The sequence below is a fragment of the Triticum dicoccoides genome, chromosome 3A (genome assembly GCF_002162155.2).
Source record: "Triticum dicoccoides isolate Atlit2015 ecotype Zavitan chromosome 3A, WEW_v2.0, whole genome shotgun sequence".
Classification (NCBI taxonomy): domain Eukaryota; kingdom Viridiplantae; phylum Streptophyta; class Magnoliopsida; order Poales; family Poaceae; genus Triticum; species Triticum dicoccoides.
This window is the reverse complement of record NC_041384.1, coordinates 304,161,790-304,188,991: the sequence shown is the minus strand read 5'-3', so window position 1 is coordinate 304,188,991 and position 27,202 is coordinate 304,161,790.

Here is a 27,202-nt window from a genome sequence, read left to right as displayed (position 1 = left end):
TTAGCGGTAAACCGCTAGACAATTTTATGTTTTTTATACCCAGGAAGGCAAGTCATCATAGACTATGCATAAAATATATCCTGAAGGGCGGCACAGATTGTCACAAAGGGATATGAGGCATGCTCGATGGCATGGCAGATAAACAAAGTTTAATCTATCCTATTACATGAAGCTTTAAAGCGGCTCAACAGTGCCATTGTTTTTCACAGTAGCCATATAAACCGGCGACCGGATCAGGATTCTTCATCACGACGGTTTGACGGTTGCAGATCAGTTGGTGCATGCACTTCTTCATCCCTCCCCAGCCGCTGGAAATCAGCCGTTGACCAATCGATTCCGGTTAAAGCTCGGAATACTACTTCTTCATGGATTAGATCAGAAGGGTTAATATCAGGGGCATAAGTGTGCTTACGAATCGGAGGCACAAGTTCTTCGACTTCATGGATTTCGACCGGCTATCTTTTCCCTTCTGCATCATAAAACGGTTCAAAATGGGACAAATCGGTGTTTTCAGCTAATTTGCTGGCCGCTGGCCGCATCTGTTTGGTCAACCGCCGAAGATCATCATTGTAAAAGTTTGAGCCGTCTTCTTTAATGCCTGGATACCCTTTAATGATATCCTCCGCTTCAAGATCTGGAATCCAGGCCTTGGCTCGAATAAGGGCAGTTAATGCTCCGGCTCTTGCAGCGGCTCTTTTCAACTCGGCAATACGCGCCGGTAACATGCCCAGCTTCTCAAGCATTTCCTTAATCAATGTTGGTGCCGGTTTGTTATAAGCTGCTGTACTAATGGCTCGCTGAGATCCAGAGTATAGCTGCTCAACCAATGTGTATGCCGCTTTGAGCTTCATCCGTATATCTGCACCAAGATGAGTGATCCGAGTTCCTGCCAAACATTTTTTTTTCAACATCGTGGTCGGTTTTAAGATTCATTGACTGATGCAACATACATAAGCAGATACTTACCAAAGATAGCAGAGGTCATAGCGTTGATTTAGCGCTTCAAACTGGCTAGTTCTTCAGACACCGGTTTCAGGGCTTCCTCAGCAGCTACGGCTCTTTTGTTCAAACCGGCTTTTTCTGTTTCCCATGCATCACGATCTTGATTGAAGGATTCTTTCAATTTTTCCATTCCGGCCAGGGCCTGGGTCAGCTCCTCTTTGGCTTTTGCAGCTTCGGCTTGTTGCGACTTCACATTTTCTTGCAAGTCAGAGTTTTTGGCATCTTTGCTTCTCAGTTCAGTCTGCAACATTGAAGGTATCTTCAACAAAACAATATATATATATATATATATATATATATATATATATATATATATATGCACTAAGTATAAAGCATATAACAAGTTATCCACTTCATACTTGGGGGCTAATGCTTATTTGCTCTCAAATACTACCTTCTATGCAAGTCTCCAGAACAATGCAAGCATTATCCTTGACACTTGGGGGCTAATGTACGTTTGTTCTAAACTGGTGGTGTGGATTAAAAACCGGATTACCTTGCCAAGTTAAATTGTCCTTTGGGGGCTATGCTACACAATGTTATCTCATTTTTCAAAACATGAGTTTTATTTATGATTGAAGACACGCCTTGGCAAGGATTAATGATGGGATGCTTAAAGTGTTACAAAGACCCGGTTTATGATTGACAATCATAAAACGGCTCTTGGGGGCTACTTGGAATAGTATTTTGGCTATAAATCAATGTGCAAGGGAGAAGAATTTACCTCATATCGTTCTTTCATCAAATTCACCAAACCGGTTTCATAATCCCGGTTTGAGTGTAGACGGTTCAAGAAGCCGGAATGAAGCTCATCAGCGTTAAGATGAGCATAGTTTGATAAGTCGCTGCTCCATTTGCCTTTATCCCTGGCAATTTGCTCTTCTTTGGCACTATGCTGAGCCAAAATGACGGGATGACCAGGAGAACTGTGGCCGGCTCCAGTAATAATAACGTCATCGCCTTGGCCTTCAGGATTTTGGGCGGATGATGGTGGAATTTCAGTGTCTTTCATTGGATTAGCCCGGTTTGGTTCTGCCGGTTCAGCATCAGGGGCGGCAGGCTCAGCATCTGTGGGTTCATCAGTATGTTGGCCGTCAAGGGGCGGATCATCAAACGTTGTTTCAGGATGGAGGCCTTCCGGTTCACCTGTTTGCTCCGGTTCAACTCTTGGTTCTTCTTCTTCAGCAATAGGGTCTTCTGGCGGATTGGTGACCCGAGCTTTCTTGCTAGGTTCGGCTTTGGCCCTGCAAACAAAATAAAAAGGGTTAACATCCTGTTCAAAAGATGAAGGGCGCATTGAAAGGAAAGGTTTTTCGTAACTCAACCAGCCACAGTTTTCAAAGGGGGAGTTGAGTTGTTGTCGATTCACCAGAAGAGGAAGGAGGTGTCACCTGATAATTTGAATCGGACGGAATAAGAGGCTGTCTGAAATAACCAGCCTTGGGGTAAGAATGGTCAGAAGTAGGAGAGACCTCAGACCGACGCTTCCGAACCAGAGTATCAGGTAAACCGGTAGAGGTGACCTGTTGGCCACTATGCCGAGTTATCCGGCGATCCTCATGCTGTTGAGTCTTCAAAATAAATGTTGGATCCAAGTGAGCAAGAGGATGAGAAAAGCTTATTTTCCAGATTGTTTGGCGAGGTTTTTCTGTTGGCATAGAGTCTGAACCGGAGGACATGGTAATTACCTCTACGTCCTTAGCCTGACTAGCTTCGGCCTCCTCCTAAGGAAGATCATTGTTAACAAGATGCATAAAAAGAGAGCCAAGTGAGTCAAGTTCTACCTCAGCTTCTGGGTCATCAGTATCATCATCAAGCTCCAAGTTAATCCGGTCAACCGTTTTTCGCTTTGACGTCCGTTTTACGGCTTCGGTCTTCGGGCGGGTTGGCTTGGCCACTTTGTCTCCAGTTGGCTTTGCCGCTTTTTCTATGGATTCCCATTTCTAGAAAGGGTCATCACCCTATACATATAAAGAAGAAGGGTTACAGCTTGTATAAGTCAAATATATTAGAGATGAAGAGGAAGTGTAATGCTTACAGCAGGCGGTTTGTTCTTGGTGTAGAAGGGACTCAGGCCGGTTTGACTACAGACCAGTTCCGATTCATTCAGAATCTTTTTTACACCTTAAATAATTTCTTCCTCAGATAATTGGATGTTGCAGTGGCGTTGAGGATCGTCAACCTCACTGGTATATTCGCACATTAAACCGGGACGCCGGCTTAGCGGCAAGATAGTCCAGGATATCCAACAGCGAACAAAATCCACACCTATTAAACCGTTTGCCATAAAGGCCCAGAGCTTGGCGATTTGAGGAGCATATTTTGCCCTTTCTGAGGAGCTCAGGCGTTGTGGCATTTGGTGAGTATTAGATAATCTATGATCTCGGAAGCCGGGGAGGGGATTCTCATCTTCAGGCGAAGTGTCTCTGCAATAGAACAATGTTTGGTTCCATTCCTTTGGGTGGCTATGGTGTTTGGCATGAGGAAATTCCACTTCTTTCCGCTTTTGAATCGAAACACCACCAAGCTCTGTATTCGGGCCATTCACAAACTCTGTGCGCCGGTTTAAGTGAAAGAAATCCCGGAACAATTCTGTAGTTGGTTCTTCCTGTAAATAGGCTTCACAGAAGACTTGGAAATTGCATAAGTTGGAGACTGAATTGGGACCAATATCTTGTGGATGCAGTTGGAAGCTGGCGAGCACATCTCGATAAAATTTTGACCCTGGCGGTTTGAAACCACGACCTATATGGTCAACAAAGATTACCACTTCGCCTTGTCTTGGGGTTGGAGGATTCTCAGTTCCTGGGGCTCGCCATTTGATCTCAGTTTTCTTAGGCAGAGAGCCGATGCTAACCATCTCATCCAGTTGAGCCTCAGTAACCCGGGAATGAGCCCAGTTGCAGGCAGTGAATTGTTTGGCCATTGCAAAGCGAACAAACTGAAAATGAACGACCGGTTTATAAATTATGCATGATCATACACAAGAGACAAGGGAGTAAGAAACGTACTAATATAATAAATGGTACAACCCGGAGACTAGTATGATGAGAAAGAAGGTAATGCTGGCGCAGGATTGATCAGACACTGTTAAACCGGAGCGCAATTATGAAGGTAACATGCTTTTCCGATTTATCAGAGGGCTAATGGCATAGACTATTTATCCAATATCAAATCGCTTATATTGGTGCGAGGAGAAACAAATTTCACAGTGATGTATAAAACTTTCGGATCTAGAGATAAGACAGAAAAGCAAAAATAATTGGATCTTGAAGGGGTGCAGAACTGAAGCAATTTTTGACAGACAGATCAGTTCTTTGTGCATAAAGATTTGTGATGATCATGGTAGGTAAGCTACAGTAAGAGATGTATCAAGCATAAAGTGTCCATCTATTAAAGGAAGAACATGGAAGAATAGCACTGATGAGCTTCGGAAGAACTGCGAGGAATATCGAAACCCTAGAACAGATCTATGGTGAAAAAAGCAGAGAACTTACCGGAGCTAGTGAGGAAGCGGAAGGGCGCCGCAGTTCTCTGGTGCGTTCAGGGCGATGCAGCGGCCGAGGTCGGAGCAGAAACGACGGTCGACGGTGGCGGCAGAGTTCCAGAGGCTGAGCGGTGCAAGGAATACGATGGGAAGAGGCACGGGGGGAAATGGTGAAAATGACCCCTCGGTCCTATTTATAAGGCAAAGTGAAAAATGGCAAGTGCGGGAGTTGAGGTGTCCAAAAAATGGATAAGTTAATAAAGGTGTCGCCTCGACAACTAGATATATATTAAATGAAGGAAATCTCCAATATCAACGGATGGATGACGTCAGGATGGTTTATCGTAATTTTGAAGTATGACGTCACGACGGTTTACAAGATCAAAAACGAAGACAAGAGAGAAGATTTTTTCTAAAGTGTGGAAGATTGATATGAACAAGTTCAAACCAATCTGGGGCCTAATGTTGAGGATATTTCTACCGGAGGTAAACCGGCCTTGGGTAGCCGGGTTAACTCTTTGAAGATTAGAAGCCCATGAAGATGTAAAGATGCTGGCGTTTACGGAGGGCCCAAAGGCGAGTTACAGTATGTAAATGTAAACCGGCCCAGTCATGTAACATGTATAGTAAGATAGAAAGAGAGAGGCCGAACCGGATACGTTTATAAACCGGCTTCGGGACTCTGTAGCCCGGCGGGCATCAACCTATGTATATAAAGGGACGACCCGGCCGCGGTTTAGAGACAGACAACAACAACTCGAAAGCCAGACAAAGCGGATTCGCTCCCTGGCCTTCGAAACCCTAGCGATACCAATCACAACTAGACGTAGGCTTTTACCTTCATCAAAGGGGCCGAACTAGTATAAACTCCCATGTCCCCTTGTCCGGTTTAATCCCTTTAAGCTAACCCGTTGCGATGGCTCCACAGCTATGTCCTTTCACGAGGACATCTGCCGTGACAAACCCACGACACTATTGCCACACATTTCATCGAAATATCCGTCCATTATTCCTTGTAAAAGGCATGAGAATTTACTAAATGGGACGAGCATGGTTTTCCATGCCATTCTTGTGGACCCTTTCATGCACCGATTGTTTGAACTTTAATTATGTGCATTAATTCCTAGGAAATGCACATAATCCCCTAAATATGGCAAATGAACCTGGAAAAGTGCCAAATTTGAACACGGTGATTTGTAGGTTATATGTTCATCATAGAAAAAACTCGTGGACAAAGGTCAAAGGAAATTTGGATCCCCCTTCAATCTTGGTGATTTGCCCCTCGAAACCATGAAACTTCCTCGGTGATGGTTCGTTTTATGAAAGGCGTGCATGACGACATTTTTACCAGTGCACGATGAGGTCATACCATGGCACCAGACCAGGCGTCATGTTTTCCAAGCATGTATTTCATTTTTGTATAGTTGTTAACCCAGTAAATGACACGTTTATGGTTGACTATTGCCACACATTTCCTTGAAATATCTGCCCATTCCTTGTAAAAGGCATGAGAATGTGCTAAATAGCACGAGCATGGTTTTCCAGTCCGTTCTTGTGCACCTTTTCATGCACCGATTGTTCGAATTTGAATTATGTGCATAATTAATGCATAGAAAGTTCACATAATCCCCTAAATATGGTAAATGAGTTCGGAAAAATGTCAAATTTGAACACATTGCATTTGATGCGGTGTGTTGATCATTGGAAAAAAACTGAATGACAAACTAGGATGGAAATTTGGATTCCCCTTCAATCTTGGTGATTTCCCTCTCGAAAGCATTGAACTTCCTCGGTGATGGTTCGATTTATGAAGGGCGTGCATGACAACATAAATCAAACCTTCTCAACTGTTAACCAGGGCACGGTGAGTCCATACCATGGCACCATGCCATCCGTCATGTTTTTCAAGCACATATTTCATTGTTATATAGTTGATAACCCAGTAAATGACGCATTTGTGGTTGACTATTGCCACACATTCCATTGAAATCTCTACCCATTCCTTGTAAAATGCTTGAGAAATTACTAAATACCACGAGTATGGTTTTTCCGGACCGTTCTTGTGCACCCTTTCATGCACCAATTGTTTGAATTTTAATTACATGCATTAATGCCTACAAAATGCACATAATCCCCTAAATGTTGTAAATAAACTCGGAAAAGTGTCAAATTTGAACACGGTGATTAGCAAGTTTATGTTCATCGTAGAAAAAAGTCATGGATGAAGGACAAAGGAAATTTGGATTCCCATTCAATCTCGGTGATTTACTATCGCACACGATTCATCTCCGTCTCCTCTGTGAACCGTGTGTGTTCACTCACACATGCAAAAGGAAAAAGAAAACCTCACCCACTTCGTCCCCACTCACTTGCCGTGGACTCCTCCACAACTCTGCACCCTAAGCTCGAGGCCGTTGGCAGCGGGCATATGTCGCGCTCCAAACGGCACTCGATTTTGCCCCTACCACTTTCCACCGCCTATCTATACCGACATTCTAGACTCTGGTCGACTGGGGTTTTCTATGGGATTGGGCCGAGGATTTTTCTCATGGAGAAGGTAATAAACTTAATTAGCGAAATATTCACTCATCTCTTATTGCAGTCCGTCCGTCGCTGTTAATCAACCGACGGAAATCGCCATGGAATCATTTTTGTTCTAGCTAATTCGTGGGTGTTCATTCTTGTGTCCACAATGGGAGCAAAAATCGGGCATCTTTGGTCGTGGCCAGTCGAAAACGAAGATCTATCTCACCAATCTGGATGACTTCAGGGAGCACTCGGTATGTTCAATGTCAACCTACCACGGTCGGCATGGCCTAAATTTGTGAACATATACCGTTTGTTCCTACATTATCTATATATTTGCATCAAATCTTTGTTACATTATCTATTTTTAATATTTTTGTACTTCGCTTTCATTTATATATATGGATCTGTTCTATCAATTACTCCCATATTTGCATCTTGCTCTATTATTTCAATATATCTAATTTACGATCTTAATTTTCATTTCAAGCAGTACATCCCTTGCTTTAGAAGAACATGAGTAGAAGGAAATCTTGGGCTTTACTTTGTTGATGACTCCCAGGATGTCATATTAACAACGCATCATGGATTTATAATGACGGTTAGCATAAAACTTGATAAATATGGTCACTCCTATTTTAATGCGGACCTTTGGAGAAAAATGTCTAAGTGTCATGAACTGAAAGCTGGCAAGAAAATTCTAGTGCGTGCACCACAACCTGGCCTAAATAACATGGATGTTTACTTCCCCAACGTCATCAGCCGATCAAAGTCTGATCGAGGTTAGTGTCCTTTCAACTTTCTCCATGCTGTCATATTACTATTTAAGCAACCAATTGATCACTATTTAAGCAACCAATTGTGATATCATATTCCGACTCCATTCCAAGGCAGTGACAAATTCTTCTTCCATGTTCTGAATAAATAATACCTTTCCACCTTTTAAGTAGGATATGTTGGATGCATAGTGAACGATCTGTATGTTACTAAGTGTACCAAATTTCACTGGAAGGACTTGAAGCATGTCATAAACTTTGTTGATAATCTGACAGAGATAGCACAGTGTATGAATGCTAGATTTTGGATGGGATTAATTAGACCTATGGTGCACACACTGAAGAAGACCAATTGTGTGCACAAAACGCTAGTAATAAGTCTTATTTTAATGTTGATGCTCATAAACTATATATATCTTCAATGATATGTTACACTTGTTTTTATTCTACATGTCAACAGAAATTGCCCCTGTAGCAGTTCCTAGATCGATTACCCGGCGTGGTCGAATTACACTTGTGCCTGCTAATAACGCCAAAGTGATTGCAAGGTACTGCATTTCCCGTAGAAATGGAACCATTCAAATTAACAAGTTCTCGCTTCTCGTGGCAATGCATCAATATTGGAAAATTGGAGACACTGTTCTACTCATGCTCTACCAAGGCACAAGAGGGCTCTTCATTTTCATTAACGAGATGCCGAGTCACCGTGATCAAGCTGCTTCCAGTGGATAGTCATGGTTGTTGGCCCTCAGCCTCTTAAAATGTGCTAGCTGTTAATATATATGTTAAGTATGTAGATATGGACCATATGGTTGTTGGCCCGTAGCCTCTTAAAATGTGATAGTTGTTACTATGTTAAGTATGTAGATATGGACCATATGGTTGTCAAAACCGTGTTATGAAGATCCTCCTTTTGTCGAATAGTGTAACCACTATATATATATATATATATATATATATATATATATATATATATATATATATATATATATATATGTTACTCAAATGTTGTTACCCTAGTTCATAAATTTTCTTGGAAAGTACTAGTGTCGTACACAGTTCATTGACTTTAAGCATGTGCCCATTGTCCAGAAGGAATTTGCATATTAACTGCCCATACTGCAAATGCACACACATGTTAACATAAGGAAACGTATGTGTAACATACTAATCATCGCACACGAGTACTCGCAGACGCATCGTGTGTGATATTCTGCCACCGCAAGCAACTAATTTGCATTTTTCAAAGTTTTTTGTACACACAAAATCGCACATGAAGTAACTACATTGACCATCTGTGTTGTAATTTCTCTTCGCAAATAGTTCATCCGAGTCGGCTGTTTGCCACGTATCACACACATCCTGTTTACACGATTCATTTGTGTTCTTTTGGCTCATCTCAAACAGTTCATCCATGTGAACTGTATGCCACATATCACACACATCTTGTTAAGTTGAACCATTTCTGTTGTGTTCCCTAATTGAAAACAGTCCGTCCGAGTTAACCGTATGCCGTATATCGCACACACATTGATATGGCTACCCGTTTATGTTGTTCTATCTCATCGCAAACAGTTTTAATGGATTAACCGTGTGTCCTGCATCGCACACACATTGTTATGGCTGCCCATTTCTGTTGTTCTGCCTCATCACAGACAGTTTGAATGGATTAACCGTGTGTCCTACATTGCACACGCAACTAAAATCTAAACTGTGTTTGATGGCTCAGCCATTGCAAATGTTTTGCACCTTTTTTGACGGGTTTTTTACACCACCGTTTGCGATTATTTCATCGCACATAGGTTGGGAAAGGGTCTCTGATCGTAGTGTTGCATTAGCAGTATCCTGTAGTAGTGCATACGTTGAGGAAGTGAGGATATTGGAGGAGCACTTTCACGGATTGCAAACAGAGCACGTACTTCGTGCGGAAAACAACATAGCTGATCATTTGTCAAAGTGTGATGCGCAGAAGCTTCTTGCGGAACCATGGACTTTTGTTCTCCATCTCACTCAGGCCTCCGTATCCCCAACAACAATGGCCTGAAAAAGGAGAAAGTTGGGCTATGGTAAGCCTCTCCCGGTAGAGCCGTCCGCTCCTGGCAGAGACCATGTCAGAAACAACTCCTCACAACCTGCCGGACCACCCCCTCCAGCTGGGTCCATGAACCCTGCGAACGAGGTATGTGCTCCCGTAGCTGAGGAGGTGCCGCTAGTCCTCGTTGCTGAGCCCCGGGCTCCAACTTGGGCAAGGCACATTGTCCACTTCCTCCAGACCGGAGAGCTTCCCGGCGACTAAGATGACACCGACAAAGTAGCCCGGACAGCCAGCATGTATCAGTTTATCAATGACACTCTGTACCGAACGAGGCCGAACGGTGTGAAATTGAAGTGTGTCTGCCGGGAAGAAGGAAATGAACTGCTGGCTGAGATTCATAAAGGCATGTGCGGCTCCCACATTGGATCAAGGGCATTAGTTGGGAAAGCATTCCGGCAAGGATTCTATTGGCCCACAACCCTCCAATATGCGGTTGAGCTAGTCACGAAATGTGAAGCCTGCTAGTTCCATTCCAAGAAAACACACCTGCCTACCCAAGCTCTTCAAACAATCCCTCTATCATGACCATTTTCGGTCTGGGGGCTCGATATCCTTGGCCCCTTCCCCCGAGCAATCGGGGGCTTTGAATTCTTATTCGTTGCTATCGGCAAGTTTAGAAAGTGGTCGAAAGTGACTCCGTGAGAAAGGTGACTGCTTAGTCAGCTATCAAGTTCTTGAAAGCTTTGGTGTGTCGTTTTGGAGTTCCGGCAAGGATCATTACCGACAACGGTACCCAGTTCATGAGCCGCACCTTCATGCAATATGTTCATGCCCTCGGATGCAAGATCTCATTTGCCTCTGTGGCACACCGCCGGAGCAATGGACAAGCTCAGAGGGTGAAGGCTGAAGTGCCGCGCGGACTCAAGACAAGAACTTTTGATACGCTGCAGAAGCACCGCAGGCATTGGATCGAGGAGCTGCCGATAGTTTTCTGGTCCCTCAGAATGGCACCGAACTGAGCTACCGGGAAGACTCCCTTCTCCCTGGTCTATGCGGCAAAAGCAGTTATCCCCACGAAAGTCATTTACGGGTCGCCTCGAGTGCTTGCCTACGATGAAGTAGCGCAAGATCAGCATCGGCATGATGACGCTGTGCTACTCGAGGAGAACCATCTCTGGGCTGCTATGCATGCTGGATGCTATCAGCAAGCCCTGCATCGCTATCATAGCCGTAGGGTTCATGCCCAGTGTTTTGAGGAAGGTGACCTTGTCCTTAGGCGCGTTCAATCCGCCAAGGGTACAAACAATTTGTTACCGAAGTGGGAAGGCCCTTACCGGGTAGTACGAGTCACCAGACCTGGCGCAGTCCGTCTGGAGACCGGAGATGGCACTCAGTTGCAAAACTCATGGAATATTGAGTATCTCCGCAAGTTCTACCTGTAAGGCGTGGCTGTCGGGCCCTGCCCAACAACCACCCTTTTTGTACAGGCCTTGCCTCAGCTGCATGTAACCCCTTGTACAAAGCCAGGGCGATGACCCTGTGCAAGAGAAAATAAAGAAGCGCTATGGGGGCCCCGACCAAGATTGCGTGCATGCATGAGCATTCCAAGATTACTGCATAAGCATTCCATGAGCATCTGCACATGCATATAGATAGGATCGCATCCTGCATTCACTCTCATCTGCATGAAGCTGTAGGTTCCTGCCGTGAATTTGGCTTCGACAAGGAGTTGAGAAGATTGCCCAACACTGTGATCCCCGGCAAGCCAGACAGATAAGTTTTACCTCCTGTCCATTAGTGTTCCGTAAAGCTATAACTTATGCATAAGAAAGCTTCGCCACTCTTTTGAGACTTAGGTGCTCCCATCCATGACTCGAACGTTGCTTTGGTCAGGATGGTAGCAGTGGCCTTTGATGAAAAAGAAGTTGGCGGGGGAATGGTCCCTTTGTCTATTACCCGGTAGACGCAGCTCTCCGGTAGACAAAAAGGGTGCCGACAGGATAGCCTGCTGGGGAAAACTCGTTTATTTACATTAAAGAGGCATCTCACCTATGCATGGACATACGCATGCATGGGTTCCCAGCAAGGTTCATCTTTTTCATTAATATGCTGATACAAGTAGAAGCATTACAGAACACAAACATGGACTCGAGAAATTACATTATTTGAATTAAAATTTGGCAAGTGCCTACAGATTTAAAATTAAAAAAAGATAACTGCCCCGTTATGCCTTTGCCCTTGTCCATCTTCCTTAGGGTATTATAGGGAGGGACTAAAGAAGCAAGAGGCAGACTCGGCTTAGACTCGGCGCCTCCCTAGGATCAAGATGACACCATCCTCTGGTTGGGAGGGAGGAACTAGAGGGAGGAGGGACGGTGGCGCTGAAGGGAGCCCAGACGGGGATAGCGGAGTCACTGGCAAACGCGAGCCGTCACGGCCACCCTCGTTCTTGGCGCGTCGTGGGTTGCTGCTACCTCCTGTACCGCTGCCATTCGACGATCCCATTGTGGTAGCCGTACCGGCCACCATGCTCTCCGAGGGACTCCCCACAAAGAGCATGGTCGTCCCCAGCGGCCCTGGTGACGGAAGCCACCATGCGCCCAGAAGACGTGGATAGGAGTAAAGATCCCTCTTGTACGACAAAAGAACGGCGTCTAGGGGGAGTCGGGGTTGCCTTTACCAACAGTGACTTCCTCCCACAACTCCTCCCCGACACCTCGAAGGGAAGAAGAAGGGGGAGCGATCGACTACCACGCGCCATGCCCACTTCGGGCCTCGACATGGTCTCCTTCGCGTCCCCTCCCAATGAAGTCAAGGCCACGGGTGGCCCGGCGGCAAGCACGCTGGGGGCACCACCCCTGGCATTGTCACCATGCCACCCGAGTCCCCCTTTCAGATCCAGTGCTCTTTCCTCCAACATATCTAATGAGAAGCAAAAGACAGAAGATGAAGAATGCGAGGATGAGTGACTCCACCCTCCTCCGCCCCTCCCTTTTATAGGTGGGCTGGGGAGGGGAGCCGATCCCTCAACGGGCGGTCACCATCCTCCTCCACCAATTCAAGACGACCGGGCCCTCACCCTGATGCTCTCCCACGCCACGCGCCTCCGTTACCTACCCTGTGCGATGCATGCAACATACGTGGCTAAGGATAAGGGCATGGTGGGAAGAGTGAATTGGTAGTTTCTACCCCGTGTGTTAAAGTCATTCACAGGCCATTACTAGAGCGGCCCCACCACTATTGGCTTTACATGACGCGCGAAGAAACTGGAAATTAGCCTGGAATCAAGACTAATGAAGAAATAAAGAAGACTTCAGGAGACCAGCCTCTTCAGCAACCCCGCCTATGCACTTATTAGGCCCTACCCCGACAACACTCGACAACGTGTTTCGGGCAAGCCTGGGGGCTTTTGTCAGTGCAACAAATCCTGGGTCTGTTGCCCATACTGTGCACAGGCACGGGAACAAGATCGAAGCACCATCCCAAGTCAGAGTACAAGGGACGAAGAGATTCGAAGGATCAACATGTAGATTAGAGGGACCAAGATCAAGCAAAAGAAGCAAGACACCATCGGAGGAAAGGCCCCCCTTGCCGGCAGGCGAGCCCAGCAAGGGGTGAGGCCACACTTAGAAGCGGACGGCCAAGGCCTCCCGGTAGGGCCTGCCGGTGCTCACGGAGTCAAGACCACCTCACCAACCATTCCACCATGACTCACGTCATCGATCAATGTGGTGTCAAGCCGCAGAGTGACTAAGTGGCAGCCATTCGCCACATGGCAGCCACTCCCTACAAGGAAAATCCACAAATGGCACCCGTCATGCGATGTGTCAAGCAAGCAGACGTGAAGCTGGCAAGACTGCCCGGCAAGCCTTGTCGGGCAACCAACGATGTGACATTGAGAGGTGCATTTAATGCGCCCTGTCAGCCCATAGAGTTAGGTATGATAGCACTGTTTGCTATCTTATCAGTGCATAATGACTACTTTGCCATTGTGGTAACCCCTTGATCTGTAAAAGGAGGCCCATGGCAACCATACAAAGGGTTAGAAGGTTGGATAACTCACACCCCCATACGTGCATAGTCACTGCTGCCCTTAGGGAACCCCTGCCAGGCAAGTGTACAACGCTTCACCACCACCTTTCCACCATCAATCCACTAAAGTAGGATTAGGGTTTTACGCCTCACGGTGGCCCGAACCTAGGTAAAACTTCATGTGTGATCTCTGCCATGCTGCCCCATGCTCGTCTACTCTTTGTGCAATGTGACGTCCCCTTGCCTAACTAGCAAGGGGCCTCCTGGTCCCATAGGTGCCCGTGGTTTCCCACGATAGGCCATGAGCCCCTTTTGGTTCGGCAAGGGGATGGGCACGTTGCACAAAGTGCGGAGAAGAGTAACACAGCACGACAGAGATCACATGGGCAGTTTTACCCAGGTTCGGGCGTTCGTGAGGCATAAAACCCTACTCCTGCTTCGGTGGATTGATTGCGGATAATGGTGGAAAAGCGCAGTGCTCTTACCCGGCAAGGTTGCCTCGGGGCGAAGAGTAGCTACGCGTGTACGAATGTACGGGGGTCCAAATCCTTTCTATGGTTGCCTTTGGCCTCCTTTTATAGATCGAGGGTCACCATAATGGCAAATAAGTCTTCACATACTGATTAGGTAGCAAACAGTGCTATCATACCTAACTCTGCAGGCTGACAGAGTGCATTAAATGGTTCACTCAGTGTCACATCACAGCTTGCCCGGCAGGCCCTGCCGGGCTGTTTTGCGAGCTTCGCGCCTGCTTGCTTGACACGTCTCAGGACGAGTGTCGCTTGGAGATATTTTCTGTAGGAAGTGGCTTCCATGTGGCAGGGAGCAACCAATTAGTCACTTAGGTTCTTCACACCGCACTGATCGACGTCGTGCGTTGCTGTGGGGTGATGTGGTGGAGTGGTTTACCTCCATGAGCCCCGGCAGACCTGCCGGGGCGATCTTGGAGGCTCGCTTCCAGGATAAGCCCAACCTCGCCAGGCTCGCCTACCCGGCAAGGGAGGTTCTTCTCACAGTGGTATCTTGTCTCTGTGGATAGTCTTGATCTTCTTAATCTGAACATTGGTCCTTCAAAGAATTGATCCCTCGTGCTTTGATCTGATTTTGGTCTTGTAATCTTGTTCTTGGGCCTGTGCACAGTCTGGGCAACGGACCTAGGGTTTGTAGCACCGACAGGAGCCCCCGGGCCTAGCCCGAATGCGCTGTTGGGCATCGTCGGGGTAGGCCCTAACAAGTGCACATGCATGGGCATAGAAGTGGCTTGCCCCTTGAGATCTTCTTCGCTTCTTCATTAATTTGAGCCTGGGCCAGTTTCTCGTTTTTCACACATCGCATAACACCAATCATGGCGAGGCCACTCTTGTAATGGCCCGTGAATAACTTTAACACACGGGCGAGTAACTGCCAATTCAGTCTTCCCACCACACCCTTATCCTTAGCCACGTATGCTGCATGCACCAAGTGGGGTAGGTAACGGAGGCGCATGGCGCGGGAGAGGATCATCAAAGGGGCCCAGTCTTCTTGGATTGGTGGAGGAGGGCGGCGGTTACCCGTCGAGGGATCGGCTCTCCTCCCTCGACCCGCCTATAAAAGGAGTGGCAGGGGAGGAGCAGAGGCATTCATCCTCACACCCCTTCTCCTCTATCCTCTACTCTCTGTTGGTCATGTCGAAGGGGAGAGCCCAGGGCCAGGCCCTGGGCCATAGCTTGGGTTTGGCGATGTCGAATGATCGTGCTAATGCTTGGGGAGTGAGTCTGGTCCAAGCCCGGAGGAGGTGCGGTGGACAAGCCGTCCACGGTGCAGGTGATATTAAGCTTTCCCATTGCAGTGGAATGCTTGTCTCCTCTACTTCAGCCGGCCGTGTAGGAAGTGTCGGACCTGGCCACGAGGCATTGTAGCCCGTCGGCCTGGTGAGTAGGTTCTTGGGGTCTCTGACACCCGTGCGGGATGCATGACTTGGGGGTTGTTGGTAATCCTAGCACCTCCCCTTCCAGCGGAACCGGGGCCGACACTGAAGGAAGGGGCGCCTTCCTGCCCGCCAAGGTGGGGAGCGACGCACCCCGAGTCCCCTGGCGGTCCTGGCCATCGGCCGCTTCTTCGGTGAAGGTGTCGGGCCGGGGGTTCGGCGTCTCATTGGAGCGGTGGTGATGGAGAGAAAATGAGGGAAGAATGAGAAGGCAGGTGGCAGGGTGTTAGGTCGGAGTATGATGGAGCGGCATCCATCATCTCCTTCTGGCGACCTTCCGCCTCATCTTTCCGCTCTTCCCCTCCCTCCCCGGCACCACCATCACCAGCCTCTTCGGGTGATAGCCGGGGAGGGATGTTCCCTTGGTGCCTTCGTCCCCCTCCACCAGTCTTCCAGCTGAGCTTTCGTGGTTGATCCCACCGGTGCTCGAGCTGGGGCTTCTTGCTGGTCCTGGACGTGGTGACCAGGGCACCGCCGAGCTACTCCCCATGCCCCTCCTTCGTAGCATCGCCACTCCCGATCTTGTCAGGTTGCGCCCGGCAAGCAGTGACGAGACCGGGATGGGCTCCTGCTTGGGTGCTTCTTTAGTCCTCTCCTCTTCCCACCATAGAACCTGGTGGAGGGAAAACGAAAAGAGGAGATTACGAGGCACTTATATTTTTTGAATCTTAAATCTGCAGGAACTTGCCAAATTTTAGTTCAAATTATGTAATCTCTTGAATCCATGTTTATGTCCTGTAAGGTCTGTACTTGTTTGATCAACATATTAATGAAAAAGATAAACCTTGCCGGGGACTCGTGCATGTATATGTCCATGCAGAGGTGGGATGCCTCTATATCTTTAAGTAAACGAGTTTCCCCCAACAAGCTATCCTGCCAGTACCCTCTGTTTTGTTGCTCGGGAGTTAGTCCTACTGGGCACAAATCGTGAAGAGGGACCAGCCCCCCGCCAACCTTTTCTTATCAAAGGCCACTTCAACCATCCTGACCGAAGCAATGTTCGAGTCAAGGGATGGGAGCACCTAAGTTTCAAAAAGCAGCGAGGTTTTCTTATGCACAAGTCTTTACTTACAGAACACGTATGCATAAGAGAAAGAACTTATAGTGTAGGCTCATCTTTCCATCTCCTCTTGGGGACCAAGTCCTCGGCAGGAGCCTGCAATTTATGCAGATGAAAATGATGCCAGATGCAATCTTATCTACATGACCATGTGATGCTCATGAAATGCTTATGCATGCATGCAACTTGTAGGGGGCCCCACCAGCGCTTCATTTATTTCTCTCTTGCTCAGGGTCTCCGCCTGGCTTTGTACAAGGGGTTACATGCAACTGAGGCAAGGCCTGTACAAAAGGGTGGCTGTTGGGCAGGGCCCAACAGCCGCGCCTTATGAGTAGAACTTATGGAGATGCTCAATATTCCATGAGTTTGGTAATTGAATGCCATCTCCGGTCTCCCAACGGACTGCACCAGGTCTAGTGACTCGTACTACCCGGTAAGGGCCTTCCCACTTTGGCGTCAACTTGTTTGCACCCTTGGCGGACTGAACACACCTAAAGACAAAGTCGCCTTCCTCAAAACACTGGGCATGAACCCTGTGGTTGTGATAGCGACCCAGGGCTTGCTGGTAGCATGCGGCACACGTAGCAGCCCGGAGACGATTCTCCTCGAGAAGCACAATGTTGTCACGCCGGTGCTGATCATGCACTACTTCATCGTAGGCAAGCACTCGAGGTGACCCGTAAATGAGTTCCGTGGGGATAACTGCTTCCGCCCCATAGACTAGGGAGAAGGGAATCTGCCCAATAGCACGATTTGGTGTTGTTCTGAGGGACCAAAGAACCACCGACAGCTCATCGATCCATCGCCTGCCGCACTTCTGCAGCTTATGAAAATGTTCTCGTCTTGAGTCCTCGCAACACTTCAACATTCGCCCTCTTAGCTTGCCCATTGCTTATGGGATGTGCAACAGAGGCAAATGAGATCTTGCTTCAGAGGGCATGAACTTATTGCATGAAGGCGCAGCTCCTGAACTGGGTACCATTGCCGTTGATGATTCGGGTAGGGACCCCGAAGCGCCACACCAATCCTTTCAAGAACTTGATAGCTGACTAAGCAGTCAGCTTTCTCACGGCTTGTACATCCGGCCACTTTTTAAACTTGTCGATGGCAACGAACAAGAATTCAAAGCCCCCGACAGCTTGGGGGAAAGGGCTGATGATATCGAGCCCCTAGACCGAAAACGACCACGACAAAGGGATTGCATGAAGAGCTTGGGCTAGCAGATGGATTTTCTTGGAATGGAACTAGTAGGCTTCACATTTGGTGAGTAGCTCGACCGCATCTTGGAGGGCTATGGGCCAATAGAATCCTTCCCGGAATGCTTTCCCAACCAACGCCCTTGATCCAATGTGGGAGCGACACATGCCTTTGTGTATTTCTGCCACCAGTTCCTTTCCTCCTTCCTCGCAAATGTACTTCAATTTCACACCGTTGGGCCTTCTTCTCTATAGTGTGTCATCAACAAACTGATACATACTAGCCCTCCGGGCTACTCTTTCAGCTTCTTCTTGCTCTTCGGGAAGTTCTCCGGTTTGGAGGAAGTGGACTATGTGCCTTGCCCAAGTTGGAGTCTGGGGCTCGGCAACGAGGACTAGCGGCACCTCTGCATTCATGGGAGCGCATTCCTCCACTGCGGGGACTAGTGGCCCGACAGGAGGGTGCAGCTCGGCATTCGAATGGAAGTTGTTTCCGGCAGGGTCCCTGACAGGAGCCCTGATAGGCTCTACCGGGATAGGCTTATCGGAGTCTAGTTTCCTCCTCTTTTAGGCCATTGTTGTTGGGGATACGGAGGGCTGAGTAAGATGGAGAACAAATGTTCCTGGTTCCATAGGAAGCTTTTGCGCAGCACACTTTGACACATGATCAGCAATGCTATTTTCCGCACGTGGTACGTGCTCTGTTTGCAATCCGTCAAAGCGCTCCTCCAGTCTTCTCACTTCCTCAACGTATGCCTCCATCAATGGACTTTGGTAATACTTGACTTTTCCCAACACAAGTTGTGAATCTCCTCGAATGATCAACTTCTTGATTCCCAATTCAGTGGCAATCCTTAGCCCGGCAAGGAGCCCTTCATACTCTGTTGTATTGTTGGTCACCTCCTCCCAGGAAAATGCATCTGGACGACGTACTTCAGGTGCTCTCTAGTGGGAGCAACGAGAAGCATGCCAGCCCCCGCACCTTGTAGGGAGAAGGCACCATCGAAATACATGATCCATTCTTGGGGTGCTTCCTTGTCGGGAATAACTATTTCCAGCACTTCTTCATCAGGGGTTGGCATCCATTCTGCTGTAAACTCTGCCAATGCCCTGCTCTGAATTGTTGATGTGCTTTCAAATCTCAGTCCAAAGCTGGATAACACCGATGCCTACTCCACTATTCTTTCGGTAGCCTTAGGGTTTCAGAGTATCCTTTGCAAAGGAAAGCGGGTGACAACCATGATCTCATGGGCTTGGAAGTAGTGCTGCAGTTTCCTTGAGGCCATGACAGCGCCAAAAATCAACTTTTGCACACTAGAGTACCTGGATCTAGCCCCCTGCAATTGGGAGCTGACAAAATACACTGGCCGCGGCACCACTTTCTTCCTTGCCGTGTCCTTGGGGTGGTCTCCGGTGCCGCGCTCTTCTTTGTCCTGATCCATATCTGGCCTTGTCGGGTTGTTCTCACCCCCCGGAAGGGACACTAGCTGGGGCTGCTGTTTCCTCCACTTCCCACTCCACCACTAGTGTTGCACTAACCACTTGTTTAGTTGCCGCCAGATATAGCAGCAATGGCTCTTGTGGCTTAGGAGCAACCAAAGTGGGCATAGAGGACAATTAGGATTTCAAATCCTGCAGTGATGTATCTGCTTTCGGGGTCCACTTCATGGGTTCTGCCTTCTTCAAGATCTAGAAGAACGGCAAGTCGTGCTCGGCAGACTTGGAGATGAATCTGCTAAGTGCGGCAACACAGCCTGTCAAATGCCTTACATCCTTAACTTCCTAAGGTTCCTGAATCTACTAGACAGCCTTGATCTTATTGGGGTTGGCCTCTATCCCTCGATGGGATACAAAGAAACCAAGCAGCTTGCCGGAGGGAACGCCAAACACACACTTCTCCAGGTTCAGCTTCAAGTTGATCTTGCGCATATTAGCAAACGTCTCTTCTAAATCCTAGATGAGGGTTGATCTGTCCTTGGTCTTGACCACAATATCGTCCATATAAGCTTCAATGTTCCTATGCAACTGTGATTCCAAACCAATCTGGATTGCTCTTGCAAAAGTGGACCCGACACTCTTCAACCCGAAAGGCATGCGCACGAAGCAATATTTGCCACATGGGGTGATGAATGAGGTCTTCTCTTTGTCTTCCTTGGACATAAACATCAGATGATATCCAGAGTATGCATCCAGAAAAGAGAGCGAATCACATCCTAAAGTGGAATCCACAATCTGGTCGATGCGCAGCAAAGGAAATGGGTCCTTCGGGCAGGCCTTATTAAGATATGTGAAATCTATGCAAAGCCTCCATTTTCCATTAGCTTTTGTATGACCACTGGGTTTGCTAACCACGTTGGATGAAGTACTCCTCTGAGAAGACCAGCTGCCTCAAGGTTCTTGGTCTCTTCTGCAATGAATTGCTGCTGCTCCAAAGCTTGCTTTCGGACCTTCTGCTTCACGGGTCGAGCATGTGGGCAGACAGCAAGGTGGTGCTCGATTACCTCCCTGGGAACAACGGGGATATCAGATGGTTGCCAAGCAAACACATCGATATTCGCCCGTAGGAAGGAAACGAGCGTGCTTTCCTATTTTTCATCAAGGGTGGCACTGATAGTAAAGGTACCATCAGTGCCAGCCAGCCCTGCCGGGACCTGTTTCACATGAGGTGCAGCAGCCTTGGATTTCTTGTTGTTGGAACTCTCCAGCAAGTCATCAACATGCGCAGCACACTCTGAAAAGGTACGCTTACCGGATTCTTTGCTGATGTCCCTGCTAGCCTTCTTTCCTTTCATTTCCTTGGCAGGAACTGTGGCTTCCGCGGCCTCTGCTACGAGTGCGTCCCGGTACATCTTATCCATGCAAATAATTGCATCCTTCTCGTTTGACGGAATGGAAATGGCTCCCACCGGCCCTGGCATCTTCAAGGTGTTGCAGGCATAGTGGGATGCCGCCATGAATTTTGCCAGATTTGGGCGTCCAAGGATTCCATTGTACGACAGGGGGGGGGTCGATCACATCAAACACAACCTTCTCAGTCTGGTAGTTCAACTCTCCTCCGAATGTCACTGGCAACGTGATCTTTCCCTTAGGATGACTCCTATCGGGGTTGATTCCTTGAAACATGCCCGTGACTTTGAGATCTTCCTTTGCTATGTGAAGTTTGCTGATGGCATTTGGGGAAATCAGATTCAACCCGGCCCCACCGTTAACCCACATCTTTGTGACTTTGAGGTTCCGGATCATTATCCACATCTTTCTTCTTTTGCATATCACAAAACTCAACGAAAGTATTTAGATGGGATGCGACATCTTCACTAGGGAGGCCGGAAAATTGATCTTTCATAACAAAATTTAGCAAAGCGGCAATAATTTCATAAGATTCCACACTAGTGGCGGGAGCAATTGGAGTAATAATAGAAACATTATTATTAGTATTGGAAAAGTCACACAACTTGGAATTTTCTTGAGACATCATGGCAAAGCAAGCAATCTAACACACGAGCAACCAAAAAGCAAACTAAAAGACAAATGATAGAAGGGCGAATAAAAAGGCAAATCTTTTGTGTTTTTCTGAAAATGTTTTAGAAGTGGGGGACAAGAAAACGAGAGGCAAATGGCTAATAATGTAATGCAAGAGATGAGAGTTTATGGTGCGTACTTGGTAGGATTGATGTATATCTCCCCAACAACGGCGCCAGAAATTCTTCCTGCTACTTCTTGAGCTTGAGTTGGTTTTTCCCTTGAAGAGGAAAGGGTGATGCAGCAAAGTAGAGATAAGTATTTCCCTCAATTAAGAACCAAGGCATTTCAACAAATTAGAAGCAATGAAAGCTAGACACCATATGAAAGATGCAACGAATATCACTCTACCAAGTTAAAATTGTCTCGTCATAAGTGCCATTTAAACAAATTAGTAATACAAGCAAGAAAAGAATGTGAGATGTAACCTATATCACACTCCGAAGTCAAACATGTCTTATGATAAGTGATTGTTGTAGGTTACACAACAGTAGTAATTTGATGTAAGAACATGGTGTGATAGACATATATTGTATGTTCTAGAAACAGGAACACGTGTCTTATTCAAGTATAATGTGTAAAGTAAGCAGATGGAATTCAACAAAATTAGAAGCAATACAAGCTAGACATCACACATAACATGCAACCACATATAACAGCGCCAAGTTAGAGGGAGCATCGGTGATTCTGCACTAGGGGAGACGTGCTCATCATAAACACAACTTTGTTGAGTGTCTATGCATGTGTTGTCTTGGAAATCATCTTGGAGGTGTGGAGGAGTAGAAACTGTAGAGGCCCTCCGTTCGGAAGGAGCACCTTTATCCGCTGCCTTGCTAACTTCCTTCCGCTTTATTGATTTTGAATTGTTAAGTAAAACCGACAAGAAAAAGCAATAAAATTCTCTCTTCAGAACTAATTCATGCATGACACTGACAATCACTACTTTGATGTAACGCAAACACTTGATACCAGGATGGAATATGTACGAAAAATAGGACGACATGGCATGTTCACAACTGTTTGTATAAACTAAGCAGAAACCATTACAGCAAATAAGAAGCAATGCAAGCTAGACACCACATGAAAGATGCAACCAATATGACTCTGCCAAGTTAAAAGCGTCCCATCATAAATGGAATTTCAACAAATTAGAAGCAGCGCATGCTATAAATCATATGAAAGATGCAACTAATATCGCACTGCATATACTAAAGGTGTCTCGTCATGTTGATTGATGCGGGATACAAAAAAACAATAGTTTTATGTAAGGACATGCTTAATAGACAGATGTACTATGTACTAAATATAGGAAGGCATGTCACATTAACAGGTATAATGTATAAGCTAAGCAGACTAGCACAAGCAGTTCAACCAGATTGGATGAATTACAATCTAGACACCATATGCAACATGCAACCACATATCACGCTACCAAGTTAGAGCAAGCACCTGCGATGCTAGTGTAGGGGAAATGTTGTAATCAACTACAGAGCTACGTTCACTATCTTCATCTAGCATTTATGTTTCTTAAGAATCATGTCGGGAGGCTGACGCTGCATTCTTTAAATGAGGAGTAGTCCCCTTGCCTGCCTGCCTCGTCATAAGTGATTGATGAGGGATACACAAGAACATTAGTTTGATAAGAACATGGTTAATACACAGATGTACTAGTATGTACCAAAAACAGAAAGGCATGCCATATTCAAAGGTATAATGTGTAAGCTAAGCAGATGGAATTTAACCAAATTGTAAGCAATACAAGCTAGACATCCGGCTGGAGTGGTGAGCATGATCATCTAGGACCTGAGAGCCTGGTGGGAGGCGGGCTGATTCGCCACCATCGCAGCTTTTTAGTTGGCTTCCAGGTGATGCCTATCTTTGCTGGGCTTGTCACTAGCTCGGCCAGTGCCCTAACTAGCTATTTGTCTTCTGATGCTCACGGGATGGTGGTTCATGTAAAAAAATATCTTTCCTTATCTTACTGACTTCGGCCTTTCGAATACAAGCTAGACACCATATGGAACATGCAATCACATATGATACCGCGAAGTTAAAGCAAGCACTTGGGATGGTGGTTCATTGCGAGCGAGGTCATCAACTCCAGAGCTACGTTTACCGTCTCCATCTGCTGACACTGCACCCATTATAGCACTGAAACGTGTCTTGCCTACCCGCACACCAAACTGGAGCGACTTCTCTCTTTTCTTTTTGGCTTCTCTGATGGCAGCAGAGCCTGAAATACCCTTGCATAAAAACACAACAGTGAGAGTAAGGGTGAAGTGTGTGCAGAACTAGTGCACTGTAAAAGTAGCAGATAGCAGGTGGCTGAAAAATAAATGACAGGAGACATATGATAGCTCTACAACATTGCATGGCAAACAAAATTAGATTCTACTCTGTATGATTTTGTAATATATGAGCACAAGAAATGCAGGTACTCCTCCAGCACACCACCACACGTGGTCATATCTAAGATAATAGTCGACTGAAAATAAATAGGTCAGTCGATATGTTTAATGAACCATCCGATCTATAAGGAACGGGCAGATGGCCTTCATCTACCTCCCGCCAGTCACTGTTGATGATCTTTCTCGAACCGCCAGCGACCACCGGCCCAGACCCTTGCCTCCGCCGCCCCGCCCTCCCATCGACCTCACACCACCGTCGTGCTTGGCAGCGCCCCCAGGCCATCCCTTTAATCCCGGCTGACCTCTAGATCGGGCGCCAGTAGCTCTAGGCCACACACGCCCCTAAGATAAAACACCAAGGTGCTGCTTCCCCGGCATAATAGGCATACCAGCGCCTGTTACGCTGGGGAATGCTTCCGTTAATTGGGAATCAAGTGGCTAGAAATTCAAATTCAGGGGGGCGACGGACCTCTAGCTAAGGTGAAATAGTATATGAGGAGAAACCTTGTGCATCGCGAGTTACTAGGAACATCTAGTATCAAGAAGAAGCGGTCAACTAGTGTCTTCTATGGGATGAATACCGTGCAAGCAGAGATGTAAGATGTGCACGAATAAGGGAAGAGGAGTACCTTTTTCGGTTGTCGGTGTGGTCACCTCCACAAGTCGCGCCGATTTTCTTCTTTTTACCGGGGAAACCGATGTTCTGGAGGGTGCAGGCTTGGACGAACCCATGGACAAATTGTTGATTGTGTTGCCGTGGCCGTATGTCGGCGGAGGGGAAGCAGATCCGAGGCGGTGAAGGACGGCGTAGCAGGAACAACTCCGGTGTGGTGGGGTGGTGAACTAGGAGCGGCAGCGGTGAGGCGCAGGACGGCGTGGTTGAACTGGCTCGGGTACGGACGGCTCGGCCACGGCTTCAACTACTAGCTGTGGAGGGCGTTGCGGTTGAGGTTGCGGTGGACGACGATGTCGGGGTATCGGCTCCGGCGTGATGCAGGAGGGCGGCGGTTGATGGGTGGGATGGGGTGGTGGACGGAGGACGCCGGGGTTTCGCGGCTGGTGGAGAGGTAGTTTTGGCGCCCACGCAGTACGAATGGGGAATCGGACGGGTGGGGGGAACCACGTTTCGGTCTGGGACGCGCTTGTTTTTTTTGCTTTTTTGAATAGAAATGGGACGCGCTTGTTTGAAATTTGGGGAAAGTACAAACTTTGCCCCCCTCTAAAATTTTGGACCTACTGCGGGTCAGGGGTAGGATGGTAATCCCAGATGTCCCAAATAGTGGGTGGGAGCGATTTCGGCCGCGCGCATGTGTGCTTAGGCGGCCATTGTGTATGAATGTTTTTCGGATGCGGTTGCGTGGCTTCTAGATGAACCTACAAACCTACCCCGGTTTAGACCTTTGGACGTCGGGCCGGTAGGTTTCATGGGTCGGAGTTATTAGAAAAGTAATTTCCTTGTACTACCAAACATTGGTCTCACGCGGTTTCGGGCGAGTAGAGGCTCTTTTGGCGCTTCGTTCGAAATTTTGGAACACAAGCATTCACGTTTAGAGTACTCTTGAACTATGAGGATTGACCTAAATATACAACGTTATATTTGACCTTGTATGTTTGAAAATCTCATTAAATTATCCGCTTCTTTTTGAAATTTTGACACTTGAAAATCCTATAACTACGATTATTTTGGAATGGAGGAGCTAAATTTGAATCTATTTTGTACACGACTACATATGCTATTATGTACAAAATCAGAGCAAAGATTGGTGCCCCCATAATTTAGGTATGGTTTACAAATGCCATGATATCAAATTCAAATAATTGAATGGACTTCATGTTGAATTCGATTTTTTAAACCACCTTAAGTTGAATTCAAATGTATGCTAGTTCATAGGTAGTAGCTACTTATAATGTCCATTGTGTAACTTTCGTATGTATAATGTGCTTTACACACACAACATGAACTATACTCACGTTTATATTCGATTGCTAAAGCGATGCATTGTCCGGAGTTCAAAATACTAACTATGTGGATCAATTGTGTCGAATAATAACATAGACATGCTCAAATTTGATAGAATCTAGATGTCTGATGGATCAGTGACCGCTCCTTACGCGAATTGCAAATATCATGATCCCATCCTATTATTTGGATACAATTTATATATTTAATCAATGTGTAGAGCAGTCTTTTACGTGTAGTTTCACTCTCCATCGGTGGTCTCTCACACATGCTCACACACTCTCTCCCAAGGTGTCTTTCTCGCACACATGCTCTAGATATAACCCTCCCTCCCTCTCGTAACCATTTACAACTGTTTTCACTAACCTTTATCACAAGCACTCTTCCTCTCGCAAACATACACACACACAATCCTCATCGACCCTTTCTATATACATGGACCTGCCTACGTGTCTCATGTACGCACATTATCTTTACGCCTATCTCTCATGCATTGTCTCACACCTCTCTTCCTAATCGACGAGTATGATTCTAGCAGAGCATTCTGTAGGATGCTCCTTAAAGTTAGGTTGGATGAATAGTAATATCAGATATAAAGGGGTTACCTTAGTCCGAGAACCTAGGGTTACAAATCCTAGCCGACTTTGTCAGTGGACACAGAGTCCTTCACAATTCTGCTATCTTTGTCTTGTACGACTAGTCATCCATGGATCTTCCTAAATGCATCACGGGCCGACCAATGTGGCGCAGGACAGAACAGAATGAAGGGCCTCACCTCGACCCACCGGACCTCACGCGGTGACACACCATCTGCCCCCACGTCTCATTATCTTCTCACACCCACACATACCAACACAAACACCACACAATATGCAAGGGGGGAGAAAATGGAGGAACCAGGAGAAATTTTCTGTGTGTGTGGTGTTTGTGTTGGTATGTGTGGGTGTGAGAAGATAATGAGACGTGGGGGCAGAGGGTGTGTCACCGCGTGAGGTCCGGTGGGTCGAGGTGAGGCCCTTCGTTCTGTTCTATCCTGCGCCACATTGGTAGGCCCATGATGCATTTAGGAAGATCCATGGATGACTAGTCGTACAAGACAAAGATAGCAGAATTGTGAAGGACTCAAGGGAATGGAATCTCTTGTCGTGACGTCATATTCGTCTCTCTCTCTCTAGACCACTCTCATTTCTCGTGCTATCTCTCCCACGCCCCCCGTCGGCCCATCTGTCCATGCC